Below are 17900 nucleotides of genomic sequence, written 5' to 3' on the forward strand. Positions count from 1 at the left end.
TCTGTGAGTGTTTGTAGCATGGGTGTGCTGTTTCTGTGCTTGAGACTGACAGGGCAGCTCTGTATTGTTTTCCTACTGCTATATTGTGTTCCCAGTGCATCACAATAAAAAGAAGTGGGAAGGCGGGTGATTTATCATAATACAAAAATGAAAGGCATAATAATGTAAATTATGCACGTCATTAACCACAACCACTGCTCTACAATGGACATAGGTTCTACAAGAAAATCGCCCTTAGGATGAAGCTACGACGACTGTCTCTGAAGGGCTTCTTTGTAGGCGATGGAAGACCAACAAGAGGTTTGGAGAACTAGCTGAGAGTCTCATCAGTGCAGTAATAGCAACACAAGGCACAGGGTTGCACGTTCCCCCTGTACCCATGAACGTGTCAGGCACTGTGGGTGGGATCTGTATGGTTACAGTGGTCATGGAGCAGTAGCTCTTATCTCCATGTCTACTCAAGGCGAGCGAAGTCAATGGCATGACTCACTCCATCCTACAGATGGCAGAACAAAGATAGGTCAACTACATGGCACCCCAGCACAGGAAGCCCAAAACAGCCACCTTGGGTGGTTGTTTCCACCACTTCCATCTCTAACGTTGCTCGAGGTGAGCCCTATCCCACGCTGCTGTGTTCTCAAGAAACATATAGGGGGGGAGCTCATGCTTTTCCCTCTTCGAAGAAGAGTTTCAACTTTTTCATCAGATCATCTCCATCACAGGGAAGTGGTGGCACTTTGCAGCAGAGAGTGGGATTTCCCAGCCCCCTCCTACCACCCAGATTCCTAACACTGGTTTACAGCAACTTAAACCTTCCTGCGTAGAATTTTCCCCTGTAAAAATTAGACCTCATGAAAATAAATAATTCCCACAGGAAATTTCAATTTGATTACAAATATTGACTTGCTTGGGGGAAGTTTTTTCAAAAGAAAAATCTATTTGGAATCAACATTTTCAAATTAAACATGTATGTTTCACTCTGTTATAGTACTTAACTTGGAAAAACACCAATTTTGTTTCCTGTGGTTGGGGATTTTAGGAGTTGCTTCCATCCATATTTTTCTGCATGAGCTGAACAAAAGATATGTTTTTAAAACCGGGCAAAGCGGGGGAAAAAGATTTGTTTTAATTGTGAAGGATTAAAAAATGTAATGAAAAATGTTGTAAATCACTTTAGCGCTTCTAAAAGAAAAAGGAAAAAAAAAAAGCATAAATATATGTATTAAAATGGAGCAATTTAGTGAGGATGTGGCAGCCAGAAGACAGATGCAGGAAGGGCTTGGTGTTCCACCAGCAGACAGCAGAGCTGTGGCATGGGCTCCCCCTTACTGCTGGGCTGAGCCCATGAGCATGGGACCTGCAATACCTGGAGAAGACTGACTCTTGAGGCATCGAGGCTGGGAGGTGTTTCTAGGGATGACTGTCCTCAGTTTAGAGGATATCAAAGGGTTGATATAACCATATCAAAGTTGTGCTTCAGACATCACTGTCATTCTTGGGTTCAGCCTGGCTGGACAAAAGCAAAACACAGCAGCTCAAGATATGCATTTTTGTCCATTTTCTCTCAGATTTGCTCTTTGCTCACTGAGAGACACCACCCCACTCTCAGAAACACTGAAGTCAAGCTGAATTACTTTGGAAACCTCATGCACTTCAGGATGGGTGCTCAGGTGTGAACAGGTTGCTTCTGCCATTTATGGATTAAACATAGGTAAAAAAATAGTTCTGCTGTGTCGAATGTAAGGGCTTTGTCAAGAAGGGCAAATTGTTCTTTGTACCAAAAAAAAACCCCAGAAAGCTCTATGTCCTGCTTGTTGTTGGAGGGGAAGGAGAGGGTAGGAGGAAGAAGGAGCAGGAGGAACAGCACCTTTCTGATGTAGACAAAGTTTCCATTTACTCTCACCAGTCCAGAGAGGGGTTCTGATGCAGGCCAGCCTTCAGCCCAACATGCTCTGCCAAAACAGTGTTCATTGTATAACTAACAAATGACTGTCATTAGTGACACTGCTTGGAGATGAGGCCTCACTGGGAGCCTGGAGTGGGGACAGAGGGCTCTCCCCAGGGGGGGCCTCCCCAGGTCCCCCAGCAGCCATAGCTCAGGGCCCTGCTGAAGATAAGCAAGCTCATGCAGAGATGCTGCTCATTGGAGGCATCCCAGTCCCAGCCAGAAATTACTCCAGACAGGCAAAGTGCTTTTAGGAGCACTTTATTAATAGACATGGATAACAAACCACTGGTAACAAATGCAAAAAGCCCTTGGACTAAAGGGCTGTTTGCCCAGGCAATATCCCCACTGAGCTCAGCAGCCATTAGTCGCAGCGGGAGGCACCGGGAGCAGCGCTCACTGTCAGGAGAGCAGAGCTCCTACATCATGAAAATAAATGCCTGATCTATTTACCTTAGCAAAGGTGCCATTTCTGCACCTTGCCAGCTACACCCCACCATGCAGCCACCAGGTTCCAGCAAATGATTCTTGAGTCCTACAGAGCAGCCTGGAGATGTGGTTCAGCTTTTCCCTGTGCTTGGTGTTCGGTCGCTGCTCCAGAGGGCAGTGCAGATGTCTGGTCCTTGCTCTATGATTCCTCAATATTCCTTCTCAAACAATTGTTTGTGTTTCAGATATGCTGTTCTGTGCAGACATGATTAAGCTGTTTAGGGTGAATGATGTTGCCAATGAGGATAACCTCTCATAAGGTTAATTAATCATTTGTAAACCGACCTTTGGATGTATACATTATTCATGAGTACTCCTGAACTAACAGGCTAGATAATTTCCAGCCAGTGGGCTGTGTGTAGAAGTCTTCAGTAATTCCATAGCCGAGGGTAAGTGCAGTGGTGCAGAGAGGGCAATGCCTTCGGGCACCATCTCCATGCATGGTGCCTGTTTTGCCCATCGCTCAGAGCGGAGCCCTGCTTCGGGCTGGACCACAGCACAACAGCAGCTTTTCCTCTCCACCTGCATCTTTCTTCCTTGAAGCCTGACTGACCTTAAACTATCTTGAAGACTCCTCTCCAGGAGCTTGACATTTAAAAGTGCAGTGACAGAAAATAACTTCTTCTAAAAAATACGTGTAACTTATTTATCAGCACTAGTAGAGGGAGAGAAGAATTTAAATGAAGGCATACATATACATTGTGCTTCTCAATCGTGACTTTTTGTTGATGCTGTGCAGTAGCACTGCTTTGCCTTGAGTTGAGCTGCTCAGTGCATTACGGCAGTGGGTGAAGCTTTTCCCCACCTTCCAACCCTGGGCTGGCTGAAGAAGAGCAGAAATGAGGAGAGAAAGGAGCCCTCGGTCAGCCTAGGGCCAGCAAAACTACTAGGCAAGGCATCGGTCTCAGGGGAGCCGAGGAGCTAATTTAACATTTTCCAAGCACCAAAATCAAAAGGCAGGAAACAACAAGCCAGCATTTATTGAGAAAACACCCCATGGATCATTCTTTGTCAGACTGCATAAAGGGGGAAAAAAAAAAGAAAAAAAAAAAAGAAAAGGGAAAAAGAATAAAGAAACAAGAGACTAGCACTGCACAAATTGGTGAGCTCAGGACTAGGGAAACTGCCTACGTTTCTGCAGGGAAAAGCCACGTGCATCCCACATCCATCCACCCACCAGCCTGGCAGCAGCAGCCCCTGCCCAGACACCTTGCTCCCACCCAACGCAGCAGAGCCATGGGGGAGTCTCCCAAACGTGAAGTGCTCATGTATCTTTAATTATTGTTTCAGCCACGTAAATCCATGCTGAATTAAAATTCATGATGGTTCTAGGGTACAAGTGCAAACAATTTGTTCGGTAAACTTTGCTCTAATTGGCATTCTGAAAATTTCCTGTTAATCAAGCCCCTTGGGCTCAGTTTACCAGTGTAGTTCTGCCTGCCAATGTCAGTGCTCGGAGGGTGCATGCATGTATGCCAATTTTAAGGGTCTTTATATGATATTAACTCATACACCTTGTCCTCACATTAATTTGCAAGCAATTTTTTAACAACCTTCCTTGGCCTTGCCTTTTATCGTGCTGCTTCATTACTTGCGGCGAGCAAGCGAGCGGAAGAGCCATTGTAAAACTCAAAATTACATTCAAAACTGTCTCAGATCTGAATGCATCTGAAATTCCTCCCGGCGGGAGCCGTGTTTCCAGTGGCACTTGACTCCAAATGGCCATGGGGGAAAAGTGAAGGAATTCAGGCCAGCACAGTAAATGTCAGTTGTACGGGTGGTGCCGCTGTATGGAGGCTTCAGCCAAACCCACCTCGACACAGGGCTCTGCAGGTGGGGAACACTGTCGTTCTCCTGAGCCTACAGTATGAATATAAACTGAAGAGTCAAGGTATGAGCAGGCCTTGTCATCTCGGTCCTGATGTGCATGGAGAATGCTCCCAGCAGGCGTTAAAGCGTAGGGGGTGGGCTGCTGCAGATCACCCCTTCCAATGTGCTGCCCTGCATAGAAGGCCCATCCAACTCTGGATCTGTTCTCCAAGCAGCTCTCTCTCTCTGCTGCAGTCCCCAGTTGGTCCCACCTGGGGCATCCCACCGCCAGAAGGATTTGGAAGCTTTCCAGTGGCCCCCTTTCAGTTCTGCAGCCCTATCAGGCTAGTCCTTAATTCACATCCCAAAAGGAAAACCTACCTGAGTGTCTCTTCCCACCAGCACAATCACACAGGAGAATGGAAATAACAAAATAATGAGCGTCTGACAGATCAGGGAAGCTGTGGAGAAGCTCTCTTGGATGGAAATATGCTGTAAGGAAATGCAGAATTGGCAGTTCCCTGAAGAGACTAGAGATGGTGCACAACAGCAAACTGCTCCCCTGTGAAAGCAGATAAGAAGCATAATTAGATGGCATTACAGCAGCATCAGGGTCTAGAAGCTGGAAAGAAATTGTATAGAAAGTGGAAACAGGCATGTGCTGGGGGTAGAATACAGGAATAATACAGGTTCGCAGCATGCGAGCAGCCAAGGCTGCATGCTCAAGGTTTCAGGGGAAACCAGCCAGGGTCTGCAAATGCATTAGCTGTAAAATGAGAACAGCAAGACCTGTAGGTGCAGAACTGTCTGGGGAAGGACAGAGCGCTGACCAACTGTTCAAAGCAGGAATTTGCCCCCTCTTCTTCATTTCGGGCTTTAAAAAAAGGTTAATTGTGAATGAAGCTTAACAGAACCACCTTTGAAGGGAACGGTGAAGAAGGCCAACAAAAGGAAAGAAGTTTAAAGGCGTTTGGATTTATCAAATGTATTCAGAATGAGAGGATCTGATAAGATGCACCCAGGAACACTGAACTCTTGGTGATTATCTTCAAAATTTATGAAGGCACAGAGGTCCCTGGAGATGAGAGAAGCACCTTTCTTTAAAGTGGAGACATTAAGAAAATTTGGAATAATCAACACAATCTCAATTCCCTTCAAGAGGTTAGAAGAAAGTATTAAACGAGCAACTTGTAAGATGTAAAATGATGAATAAAATCAAAGAACATTGGTTTGTCAAGAGCCAGTCACGTCAACCCAATTTAATTTCCCTCTTTGATATGGCAACAAGCATACACGATGGCGGAGAAGCAGAAAACACAGATGTGAGACCTCTTGCATTTTCCCATGGGACAGCCCAAAAAAGGTGAGAAAATGCCCTCTAAAACCAATCAGAGCTCAACTGGCAGACTAACCTCTCTCAAAGAGGAGGGATCAAGAGGAGAGGAGGTTTCTCCAGCTCCAACCATCACTCTAGGGAAAGGACCATCGCCCTTCCTCTCCATACAGACAACGGGCCACGTTTCTCCAACTTGGCATCCCTGGAGTGTGGCCACATCCACAGCTTTGCCCAAGTAAAATCAAGGTTAAACCATTGTTATGCTGATTTCCAGCATCTCGTGTTCCTTTACCCTTAATTTCGCCATGACGTCGGCATCCCCACTCATATTCAAGTAGACATGTTTCTATGCAGCATTATCCCCATATTAACCTTAGGTGCTGATACTGAGCCAAGAAGATGCTCTCAGCGGAGCTTTAGGCACTCCACCCACCTTGACAGCAGAGCAAATCCCAGCAACCTGCAAAGTGTGAATGTGACCATGGAGGCTTTGCCACTCCGTTCCAGACAGATGGATGGATGAGGGCCCCTGCAAGCCGTGATCAAGGGACTTGGTGAGCTGTAGCACAGCTGCTGGAGAAATGCAGGAACAGAAGCTTTTGATACAGTTTCAAACAATGTGTAATTATCAGGTAGCTGAAAATTAGCCCATCTGTGCCTCGGGAAAAGACAATGAGAAGTTATGTGTTACTAATGGCTGAAAAGAGCTGGCAACACAAAACAGGGAATCTTCAGTAAACTTTTCTTTAAGGTAATATAATTACACGATGTAATCCCCAAATCTCCCAACTTTTTGGTGGCTTCTGATAAAGCTTATGAGGTCTTCATCCTTCTTTCATTTTCGTCTCCTCATTGCAGCCAGCGTGGATGTTAGCACTTCGTGCCATGCCAGCCATCTGGCTGGGCTACCTTCAGCAGCAGATGTGGGTGACATAAGCTGCCTTTGCAACAGAGCAGCTAACAACTTCTATCAGGTTTTCCTAAAGCAGATTGTAAATACCCGCATGCCTTTGCCACAGCCTCGCTATCTGAAAGCAAAGCACACAAACTTACAATACTGTTTTGAACAAAATTTCTATGCTGATAGAGTTGGCAGGCCGGAGTCCAGGTCTCTAATCCAGGTCAACACACACGCAAGCATCAGCACAGTTCAGATTTAGACCCCTTTTTGTTTTCTCTGCTTTTGGTCATTGCTGATCCAGCATGCAAAAAAAAAAAAAGGAAAAGAAAAAAGAAAAGAAAAAGAGCATGCTTTTTTTTTTACTGAAGTGCATTGAGGATCCAGTGATAAGGTCTTTGGGGGTCAGGGAAGCAAAACTGGAATAGCATAAAACTCATGCAAATAGCCTGGGCAGGGTAAATAGCTCATGATTTTTTTATTCATACTTTTGTCTGTGGAATAACTGGGAGCAAATTGCTTTTTCCTCTCCCAGTTCAAATTATTCAGAGACTTTTTCTGCTGATTTTTGCTATTCTCCCTATTGCGAGCGTTTGCTCTCGAAGATGGCCCGCTTAGCTCTGAATGGAAAGCAAATGTTGCCTTCACCTTCAGTGAACTTTGAAGCAATTGATTTTACCGGCATAAAAGAGAAGCTGAAAAGCGACCGCTCGTGGTTTTTGTAGAGGATGGGTTTTGCCATTTCACAACTGTCTGTGCATGAGGAAGAGGTGTCTCAGAAGAGAGATGACAGCCGCTCTTTCGTCTCGTCCCAGCTCAGCCAACAGCCCTGTCCTCTTCAGCAGGTGGGGCAAATCCCCACACTGTCAGCATCTTGCCAGCCACCACGCTTTAAACCATTCGTAATAGGGAGCATTCCAGCAAAATTATTCTCACTGGCTTTTGTCTGATAATCTGAGGTCAAGAAAACAAACTGCTTCCTCTCTGCTCTCTCCAGCACTGCGGCGAGAAATGCAGCCAAGCTCCGGCACCGAGAATAAAGGCAGAGTTGGCACAAACACAGGAGCTTCTTAAATGAGTTTGCCATTAGCCGGAAGGGCTGCAAATTGAAGCGAAGATAAGCCCCTTAGCATTTCCCTTCTTTAATCCAAGCCTCATAAAAGCGGAGATGTGTTCCTATTCAGTGGGCTTTATACAGAGGCAGGTATTTCATTTACCCAAAAACCCCTGGATCGGATAAATTATTAATGTTATTTATAAAGGCAATTCTGCCATTCAGCAACTTCTTTTGGATCCCTATGCTTAATCTCACTGCTTAGCATAAGATACACTCCAGTTAAAAGGCAAAATCACATTCCTTTACAAGGCCTGCAAAATAACGGAGTGCTGAGGTGCCTGAAAAAGGGTTGTAGTTTAAATACCGCTTTAAAGACTAATACATTTATCAGTGGCAAACACAAGCACTAACTTGTGCTTGCTTGCATCCTCCCTGCGTGCTGGCTGCGGCCTCATTCGCACGCATTGAGAGCCGTCAGATCTGCTCAGAGCGGCGGGGATGCAAAGCGCCCTCGTGCTAAAACAAGCCTTCCTAAGGCAGCTTGGTGGTTGGGTGAGGCAGCAAGTTTCCCTGTCCTCTCCTGCCATTGCCCTGCAGCGTGCCCCCAGACACCCACATTGGTTGTTGGTTTCTGCAGGATCCCCAGTTGCGAGGTGCTACCATGGGTACCGATGTCCTGAGGTCAGCTGATGGTGTCAGGATGCTCCAACACCACAAAATGGCTCATAGGGGACCCTGGGAGAGCCACCACCACCATCACAGATCATCTCGGCCCCAGGAAAGCCAGCACGGCGTATCACCGTGAAGAGCAAGGGAAGAAGCAGGAGGAGCTGGGAGTCCTGGGCTCAGCCGGCATCAAGATTTCAGCTGCAATCTGGGGCACAGTGCAGCAGCTCCCATAGCAGAGTGGTGGTGCAGCACTGCTCCAGAAAAAGGGAGAAAATGGGTATTTCAGGGTAAATGCTGAGGAAGAGGAGACTCAGCATCTCTGAAAACAGATCTGTTGAGTCCTCTAGGATAAGAACAACAGCTTCTTGCTCTCACATCAGAATTACATACAGAATTAACTAAAACATGATATTCTGAGAGCTTCTGGATGAGAAACATTCACAACTGATGTGTGGAAAAAGTGCAGTTGCTAACCAAACATTAGAAAGGACCTGAACTACATGACTAAGGAGAGTCAGCGTGAGAAGAGCTCGACACCAGGAAGGGGCTTGGAAAGCAGCAGCAATGCCAGCTACACAAACCCAACACACAGAAAGAATCCTGGCTCTCTTTCTTAGCAGGTAATTTTGAATTAGCTGAGGGAAGATGATGCATCTTAAAATGCATCTTTCTGAGAGTGTGGGGATCAAGAAATGGAGGCTACAGCAACGTGGCATCAGTGGGAATTTTTGCTAGAAGTGGTAAAAAGCAGAAGGAACACACCAAACCTGGCACTGTATTTGGACAGCTCGCATGTCTGACGCAAATAGCATTTAGAAATGCTACTTGAAATGTCAAAGAGGCCTCTTGGTGTAACAGGGATGTTCTCTCTGACCCACTTGCCCCCAGAAAACAGGGATGGCTGCAGCGGGGCTATGGATGGAGCATCCCTCAGCAGGCACATCCAAACAAAGGACACTCACCTCCTGGCTCCCATGGGCAACTCTCAGCCCCAGATACATCCTGGTTGCAGTCACAGCAGCTGTGAGCCATCCTCTGAATTTGAGGGCGATGCACATGTCACATGCAGGGGAAGAGTGCTGCCTGCAAGCTGCAAAGAGGTTTGGAAAATTTCTCATTAAACGTTTTCTCCATGCAATACATATGATCCCCAAATCCTTTTTCCAGCATTTTCCTCTCCAAAGCCTGCACTACAAACAGTTTAATTGAACAGCCAGCGCTGGCTGATGTTTTGTTTCGCCACAATTTGAACCAAGGCAAAGTATTTTTGTTTACTGAACTTGCTCCACCTTTTCACAGCAGGGTTACAACAGCAGCATGTATCGCTCACGGATGGTGCTGCTTCTAGGGAAGAAGGGCTCGGGGGGATTTGGGATTTGTGTTCTCTTCTGGGCTGGATGCTGAGGACAAGCGGTGGCTCGTGGGTGGCAGTGTGGTTTGCCTTTGATCAGCTGTGAGCAGGGAGGGCTCCTGTGGCTGCACTTGGAGCTGGAGATGCCTAAGCTATCGGTACCACAGAGCAGCATGCTTTAATGTCAGAAAAAAAAAAAAAAAAACTTATTATAAGATTGTAAGTTTGTTCAAGGAGCTGGAATGAAATATTTAAACACAGCACCACAGTATTTTATTCTCACAAAAATGCTGAAATGCCACTTGCAAATCAGAAATGTTTTAAAATTTGCTTTGAAATAGCAGCATTTTTGTGCAACTGTGAGGGGCTTTGTATTTTTTGTGGGTTTTTTGGTTTGATTTTGTTGTTGTTGTTGTTGTTGTTTCTACAAAGAAACAAATGGGAAGAAAAGAGCTGAAATATTGACCATTTCCTCACAAATGAGATGTCTGCTTCTCAGTCTGTTCTGGTGAGTCTGTTTGGAGCCATCATTCCCATCTGGAGCAGAGAGAATCAGCCTCGAGAGCAGCCTATGTTGTTGCATCCAGCATTCAAATTATATTATCTTTGTTCCTTACACTGACGACAAGACATTTAGGTTGGAGAACTCCAGTGGGCATTAGAGCTGCTCTGAAGGGCTTACATGATTTGAAGAAAATGTCATAAAAGAAACACAAGTTCTTGTATAAAAACACAGATGTCCTACTTTTTTATTATTATTGGGGCAGTTTTTGCTTTCTTTAGGTACGGTTTATTTGTTTGCAGTTTTTAATTTCCCTTTATATATATTAGACGTTGTTAAATATAGGAACTCAATTTGTTTCAAGCTCTGTTTAAAGTCTCAGTTACTTTCTTATGCATCTCCTGGCTGTTCCCAACCAGTGCACAGCTCCAGCCAGGCAGCCCAGAGCCACCCAAGTTCCTCAGCTCCTGGGTCCAGGCCATGTTCAGGCTGCACTCAAATTCAGTCAACATAAATTCAAATGCTGAATTCAAATGTCTAATGTCCAATTCAAATTCAGCATTGGAGGTTCAAAGTGCTATTAGGAAAGGGTTATTCACTAATAGTGACCAAGATATACTTGAATTCAGTATCTTAGCAGGATGAAAAAGCCTGAAATCCCCTAAGATGGTGACTGACTTTAAAAAGATCTGAATTGTGTACAGTTTGTTCATAGGGTTTTTAATACAAAATTCAAAGAACCGCAAGGATAAAATGTTGGCAAGAAGCATAAACACAGCTTAAAAATAACACATGAAAGTGTCAGAAGAAATGTATATCACTTATCCAAAACATTGACGATCAGAAATAGCTGATATGGTCGAAAAGAGAGGTAGTGTATGCGAACAAAAATCCTTCAAAACTGAAATGGGTCTGAACAGACAGCGCAGGCAAGGATGTGTCTTGGCCAGTTAAATGTACAGTGATAATGTCAGGGTAGTGAAAGATTCAAAGGCACGAAAGATAGCTTCCTCAGCAGCTGTGTGAGTGGGACAGACCCAGAGATTTTCTAGTCCCTAGGCAGGAGGAAGAAGCTATTGTGGTCACAGGTGTTCCTCCCCGGCTTCAGCTGTCCTATATGTAACCAACCTTTGGGAAGTCAGCAGATCTCCAGCTTGCAAGCTCCTCTAAATCCTCCTTGAGATACAATCCAAATGAGACAGCGTAAAATCTCACACAAGCAGTAGATGCACTGTAAAATAAGATAAATTCAGACCGTTTTAGCAGCGCAGCAAACAGGACCTCCTACCACCTCCTGCTGACCCCGATTCCCCTTCCTCCTCCCCCATTACTTCACCAGCTCACTCATGTTTTGGGCTCTGCTTTTCTGATTTCTTGCTGCTCCTCTCTGAGCCCACCCATGCACATTTATCTCCAAAGCACATAAAGCTGGCTGCGATACCACGTACTCTAAAAGCACATCCTGACACAGTTCCCACTTTACAGGTGGAACAGCACCAAAAACGTAACCGTGCTTGAAAACCTGCACACATCTGGTGGCACGTTAGCTGATGCTTTTGGCTCTGAGCTTTACTTCCTCACCTGCTTCTGGCTCCTGCAAATGGGAACGCAAAACTCCCCTGATCACCGTGCAGGTGATTAAGGGAAATTGCATTGCTGAAATGCTCTGTGGCTGCAGCCCTGCTTCAGCTCTTGTCTTGCCTGCTGGTAAGCTGCCAGCAAGAGGGAAGTGTAGGCATAAAATGAATAGCAGAAGAGATTGCAGGTAATTATGTTTCTTAAGCTGTTAACAGGATTGGCCATTTGATAAATGAGAGGATTTGGGAATGTTTTGTCACTGACAAGCCATTGTAAGATCAGAGTGGAAACAGGAATGTTTCCCTTCCATAGCACGGACAAGAGGGGAATTCTCTTGGGACACTTATACACTGTGAAATTTAGCCGCAACCTGGACGCCAGAGCAGGAGGAGAAAGGACAGACACAGGACTCCTCTTATGCATGTGACTCCTTTGGTTTTGGAGCTCCTCCAGAGCCTTCTTTGGTGTCCCCAGAGACTTTTGTCCTTTTATGGTGCCATCCACATCCCCACATGCAGTTTTTAGAGCCCCCAGGGTGCTAGATCTTTGTCTTGGTGCCCCAAATCCCTCTGGTTCTCTCGACCTTTTGGTTTGCTTTTGCAGTTCTCCTGCTTGCTGGAGAAACAAGAAGAAAATCAGCACTGCTGTTTGTTCCTCTGCTCCAGCATTGCTCCTCCAAGTGGTTCTCAGTGCCCCCAGAGCCCCTCCATTTCCATCCCTGTGCTTCCCAGGAGTTCTGTGTGCCTCTGGGGTCACTCTAAACCTTTTGGTACCTTCCCTATAAATCTCAGCCTGCTTTTAATGGCCCTCAGCACCCTCCATTTCTTTCTGCGTGTCCCCATTGATGCCCCTCGGGGGTATCCATTTACTTTTTGGTGTCCCCACCACTCAAGTCCCCCCATTTGCTCTGATTCCCTCACGAGCCCTCCATGGGTCTCATCCCTAAGAATGCACATGGGGCTGCTCTGGTTTGAAGGGGTTTACCCTGCAGTGAGGAAGGCGGTGTCAGCAGTGAACTGCATGGTGAAAAATCACCAGAAAAATCTTCTCAGATGTCAGCACCATGTGGCCAGTGGCTCCAGGATGCTCTCATAGATGCAGCTCTCTGCTGTGACCCCTTGGAGTCCTTCATCCTGCTTGGCATGGATCCTGCTTTCATTGCAGACCCTGACACTGGGGGGCAGAGAAAGAGATAAGGAAAAAACAAATACAACTCAACTCCCCAAAACTGATCTCTTCTACTGCTTCTCCTCGGATTGCACCAAGGCTGCCTTTGCCAGCCAGGACACTCTCCTTGCAGGATCAGAGCCTGAGGCAGCCCCTACCCATGTGTGGCAGCACAGGAGGAATGGAACACCCCCCCCAAAATCTCCATCTCGGCTTTTCATCTCTTTGCTTTACCTGGTTCTTAGCAGCTACAGCCAGATTACTAGTATTGCTTAGGTTTCCCTGCAGTTATCAGCAAGGAAGGGTTGCTGCTAGAAGCTGTGCCCCTCATATATCATTTTTCCAGCAGAGCACAAGCAGAGCCGGAGGTGACACACTCCCTGCTTCAGTTCTGACAGCAAGGGTTGGGTGCCCAAGGAAGGATTAGATCGGAGGCAATTAAGCTGCCTTCCTTTTTTTGCAGCATGTCCTACACTGGACAAGCAATAACAGAAATTCAGGAAGACAGAAGAGATGTGCACCCTGTCTCACTTTCTTCCCAGAGAGTGGAGAAGCAGCCCCCTATCTGTTGCATTGCCTCCTACTACACTATCCAGTGCATTTGTGTGGGGGAAGAAGCTTTCCTGCCCTTGCCTGGCTGCAGTTCCCAGCAGGCACTGTCAGCCTGCACCTGAGGAGGTGAGTGCACGTTTGGGTAATGTAGGTAGCAGAAGACACAAATAAGTTCTGGCAGTTTTACATCTCAGCTCTTCCCAACAGCAAAGTGGTGATTCAGCCTAAACAGCTGGATTGGAGAGGAAGACAAGACATGTGTTGATGCCAGCTGCAGTAGCTGTAGCTCCATCCCGGAGGAACACAGCATTGGTAGTTCTACACCAGTGCCAGCTCCCTGAGTATCCTGCCCACAAATCAAGATGCAACTAGTTGACTTCTAACCAACTGTAAACACCCACAAAAATTACAAAGGGATTCCCTTTGGGAAATAGGGTTGACCTGTTAATGCACTCTAGCATCCAGAGCACTTTAAGAACAGTGATTGCCAAAGATACTGGGTTATGTGGAAGCAGAAAACCTTCAGCTGTCCTTGCACAACCCATTGGGGCTGGAGAGCAAGGTCTGGCAACCTCAGCCGCCCTGGTTGGGCTTTGCTTTGCTGTGATAGCTTGTCTGGTGGGGTCTGACCCCCACTGTTCATCTTGGTGCTGAAATCTAATCTCCTTACTCTTTAAAGAAAGTCTCATTAAGGCTTCCAAATAAGGAACTCTTTAGAAAAGACTTCTCCTTAAGAGCAATGAGATGAAACTTAAGTGCAGAGATGAGCATGGCCCAACCAGAGCAGATGGGGTTGCCAGAGCTTGTTCCCAAGCCTCAGTGAGTTATGTGGGCACAAAAAAAGCCACTAAGGTTTCCTGCTATCACACAACTCAGTCCCTGCAGCAACTGCTGTTTAACTTCCAATTAAGCTGGCAGGGCCCCTGTCCTTCCAGATGCCCTGCTGTCCTTCCCCTGAAAAAATGCCTTCTACCATCTATTTAACTGCAGTGTTTATGAAGCACATTGCAACAAAGACTGGAGTTCTGTAAGAGCTGTGCTTGTTGCAGCCTTGATAAAATGGAGTATGGCACAAGCTGGGCTGAAGGTAGCACTGGTAAAGAAGGAGAAGCAGTTCTTTCCAGCACTGCAAAGAAATAGGAGCTGTTGCAGCAGGACAACCACAGTTTTTGGCTGCCCTCTTTTAGCTCCACAAACACAGCAATGAGATTTTTCTGAGAAAAGCTGGGAGTGAGACAAGCTGGGGATCAGCAGAAAGGCAAGGCCTGCTTCTGAGATATGTTAGCGAGGATTAAGTAAAACATGCACCAAACCAAAAGTCACCTTGTCTCAGTTGTGGCTTGCTCCACCTTCTGTTTCCAAGAGCAAAACCAACCCAGCACGATGCTCTCATGCCTGATTCCTGCTCAGCATTTCCTGTGGCGCGGCTCCCCAGTGAGGGCTGCAGGGAGCAGAGCAAGCTGGCAAACACTGGCCCCTCCCCCTGTGGCAGCTCCTTGAGGCGTAAATGAAGGCAAAATCCAGTTCTTTCTACTTCAAATATGATCTCTGGAAAACAAGATCACTAACGCTTTGCAGCTCCAGCTGAAGTCTAAAATGGTGGCCCCAAGCGGCTGGTGGAGGGGTGGACAAGAGGTGAAAAAGCAGTTAGCAGCAAGCACCTAGGAAAAGAAAATATGGGTTTTAACACAAAAATAGCAGGATAGCTACTCCCAACACTTCCATTACAACTAGTGGTACTCAGACTCCTGTTGTCACCCAAATAGAGGCAGGCATGAAAAAGTGCTCAGTGGGTTTCTGACCCTCTGCTCCAGCAGCCAAGCCTAAGACATCTCAGACACCCAGAAGGCTTGGCTGGGCCAGGCAAAAGCTCTCCCAAAGCTCACCCAAAACACATCCATAGGCGCAGAGGTGCTGTCTCGGGTGGGTTGCAGTTCAAGCACCGAGATGCCTGTTTTTGCAGCGCATTTAGGAAAGGAGGATGGTTTGCCAGCCTGCTCCTGGGGCAGATGGACAAGATGAGACTCCCACAGGGCTGACCCACAGTGGCAGCCTTTGCCATTTATAGAACCCTGACAGCCATGGGAGCTAGAATAACCAGAAAAAGCTTTTATCTACAGTGAAGAGCATCTGACAGTGGAAGGCCGAGCCAGCTGCTACCTTTCATCCCAGCCAACGCAGTGAGACATGCCCACAGGCACAAAGCCCACATGCCCAGCACAAAGTCCAGAAGCCAAATGCCCCCTCCAAGCAGCCTCAACTCAGCAGCTAATGCCCGCAGAGGGCAACCCTCCTGCAGCCCTAAACTTCTGCAAGAGATGTGCCAGGCCTTCTAAGTGTCCCTCTCAGTCACTGGGAAGAAAAATCTTCATCTCAGATTTAACTGTGCTCCTGCTTGTTTGACCCCAGCAGCCTTTCCCATGCTCCAGCTGCTGCCTCTGCAACCACACCTTGTGCTCTCAATGCACAGCTCTGAAAACAGCACCCCTTCCCACCACCTTGGCTGTGGGGGCTTTTCAGACTTTCCTGGGATAACTGTGCCTCTGGCTAGCAGCAGCAAATCCCCACCAGGCCTTCCATGGATCTTCTGGGATCAACTGACACACCAATAATGAGATGCTCAGGCCCCTCAAGCCACCTTGAGGTTTAGCATTGATCAGTCATCATTTTGGGGCACCTATTCAACATCTCCTGCAGTGCTCACGTCCTCCATTGCTCCCTGCACCATCAGTACTATGCTCCTTGCCTCACAGGGGCTTCTACTGCTTCACTGAGGAAAAACAGCACAAATTGCACTGAAAGCTACTCTTCAGTAAATGAAGGCAGAATCAGACCCACTTGGTATCTCCAACATCCCAGGTGCCAGGTCAAGTTCCTACCTCAAACTCCAACCCAGCAAATGGTGGCAATGAACTGGCTTACTACTGGGAGGAGTCTGGGATTCCAGCAGCTCTCCAAATGCCCTGCCTGGCAGCTGAGTGAATGCAACGGCACGAAATCTCTATTTTATTTAGCACCACCCAAGATTGTTAGCAAACGCAGCCACTAGGCACCAAATACAGCATTACTCCCAACCACATACAGCCCTTGGTAGCAGTGGGCAGCTGGGGAGCCCCAGCAATGGGCACATCCCCTGCCAGGGACACCTCTGAGCTCACAAAGCCATCAGAAGAACCCGGGCACAGGCCTTGACATCTCTGTCCTGCTCCCCAAGCTGTCCCCAAGGCTGCTGACACATGGAATAGCGTTAGCAGCTGGACGCTGGCAGTGGTGGAGCCGTCCTTCCCCCCAGCTCCCCCAGGCACCAGCAACCACATCCCTGTACACAGCTGACAGCTGGGGGAGCCCTGAGGAGCTCCTCATAGCACTCAGCTCTCAGTGCAAGGAGGACTGGAGCCAAACCTCTCTAGTAAGCTGCAGCAACACCAAAGAAGAGCCTGTGCCAAGGTAGAGGGCTGTCTGCTCCTGGGAATGGAGAAGCTGCCCCAGCTCCAAGAGGATATTTAAAATTATTGCAATTTCCAGAGAGGGAAAGGAAAGGAGCAGCAGGGCCACCACAGCCTTGGAGATAGACTGTGAGATGTTAACAATTCTTTTTTTACAGAGAAGGAAAAGACATTGCAATAAAACTTGCTTCTAACAATATATAAAAAGAAATACAGGGATTTGAAAAGGTGGAGGACAGCCTCACAGACATCTGTGCTTGTCATTAGTCTTTGTTCCTTCTCTTCAGAAGATTGTTCCCAAAAAAGAAGGGGAAAAAACCCTCACCCGTAGCTCTTCCACCAGCTTGAGAGGACTGCAGTTTTCAGCCAGTCCAGCTCTTCTCCCAGCAGCCCTGGCACAACCACAGCATCAAACTGCGCTGCTGCAACTCGAGGATGTGGCTCCTGCTCTAGCCCTCGGCTGCTGACCTCCGCCTCCCTCAGCCACAGCATTGCCAGTTCCATCCTGCTGGATAAATCATAAGTTTATTTTCTATTTCATCTTTTTTTGTGAAGAGAACATAGTATAAATACAGAGCTGCAATTAAAAAAACCTCTTTTTCTACCAGCAACCAAGGCACATAAGCTAACCTAGTTTGGTGTTGGCAACCCTCAGCCTCTTTCCTTGTGGTGCTGTTTAAATACCTGAGTTGACTTTCTTGGGAAGTGGTTAGTTCAAGATTGCAGTGTGAATGCCCTTCCCTAGAAAGACCTTTGAGTGACCTTGCTAATCTATTCATACATTCTTTCAGCTGTTGTCTGGGCTAAGCTCCCTATAGTTACCACAAAAAAAAAGCACTAAGATAAAGGAAGGTTGCTGAATGCTGACAAAGATAAAAGGGTGTCAATCAAAATATTTCTTACATTTCAAGTGACTTTTCCACTCCCTGGAACCCTCCACATGGTTTTCAGTACTAACCAGAACCCTCTGTTGGGCTTTTGGCACCCCTCACAGATCTCTCTGTACATCTTGGTTCTCAGACACCGTTCTTTGGAGTTTATCAGCCCAGTGGAATATGCTGCATACATGCACAAGGAGGCTCTGCAAATACCTGCACCAAT

The 17900-nt window shown here is 46.8% G+C and overlaps 1 long non-coding RNA gene across 19 annotated transcripts in view; it reads right to left on the reverse strand.

The window, feature by feature from the left end:
• Positions 1–2204: 2204 nt before the first annotated feature.
• Positions 2205–17900, reverse strand: part of LOC122185107 — a 43891-nt gene continuing 28195 nt past the window's right edge. For 9 of the 19 annotated variants that reach the window (XR_006180741.1, XR_006180743.1, XR_006180738.1 and 6 more), the window contains 6 exons: positions 17125–17307; positions 14677–15014; positions 11185–11287; positions 9166–9293; positions 6013–6149; positions 3397–4805 (listed from right to left, as the gene is read on the reverse strand). This is a non-coding gene — a long non-coding RNA (uncharacterized LOC122185107). The other 10 variants (XR_006180744.1, XR_006180742.1, XR_006180733.1 and 7 more) reach the window with 7 other exon arrangements.

This window comes from Lagopus leucura, unplaced genomic scaffold (genome assembly GCF_019238085.1).
Source record: "Lagopus leucura isolate 7727_CA_CO unplaced genomic scaffold, USGS_WTPT01 Super-Scaffold_100027, whole genome shotgun sequence".
Taxonomy (NCBI): domain Eukaryota; kingdom Metazoa; phylum Chordata; class Aves; order Galliformes; family Phasianidae; genus Lagopus; species Lagopus leucura.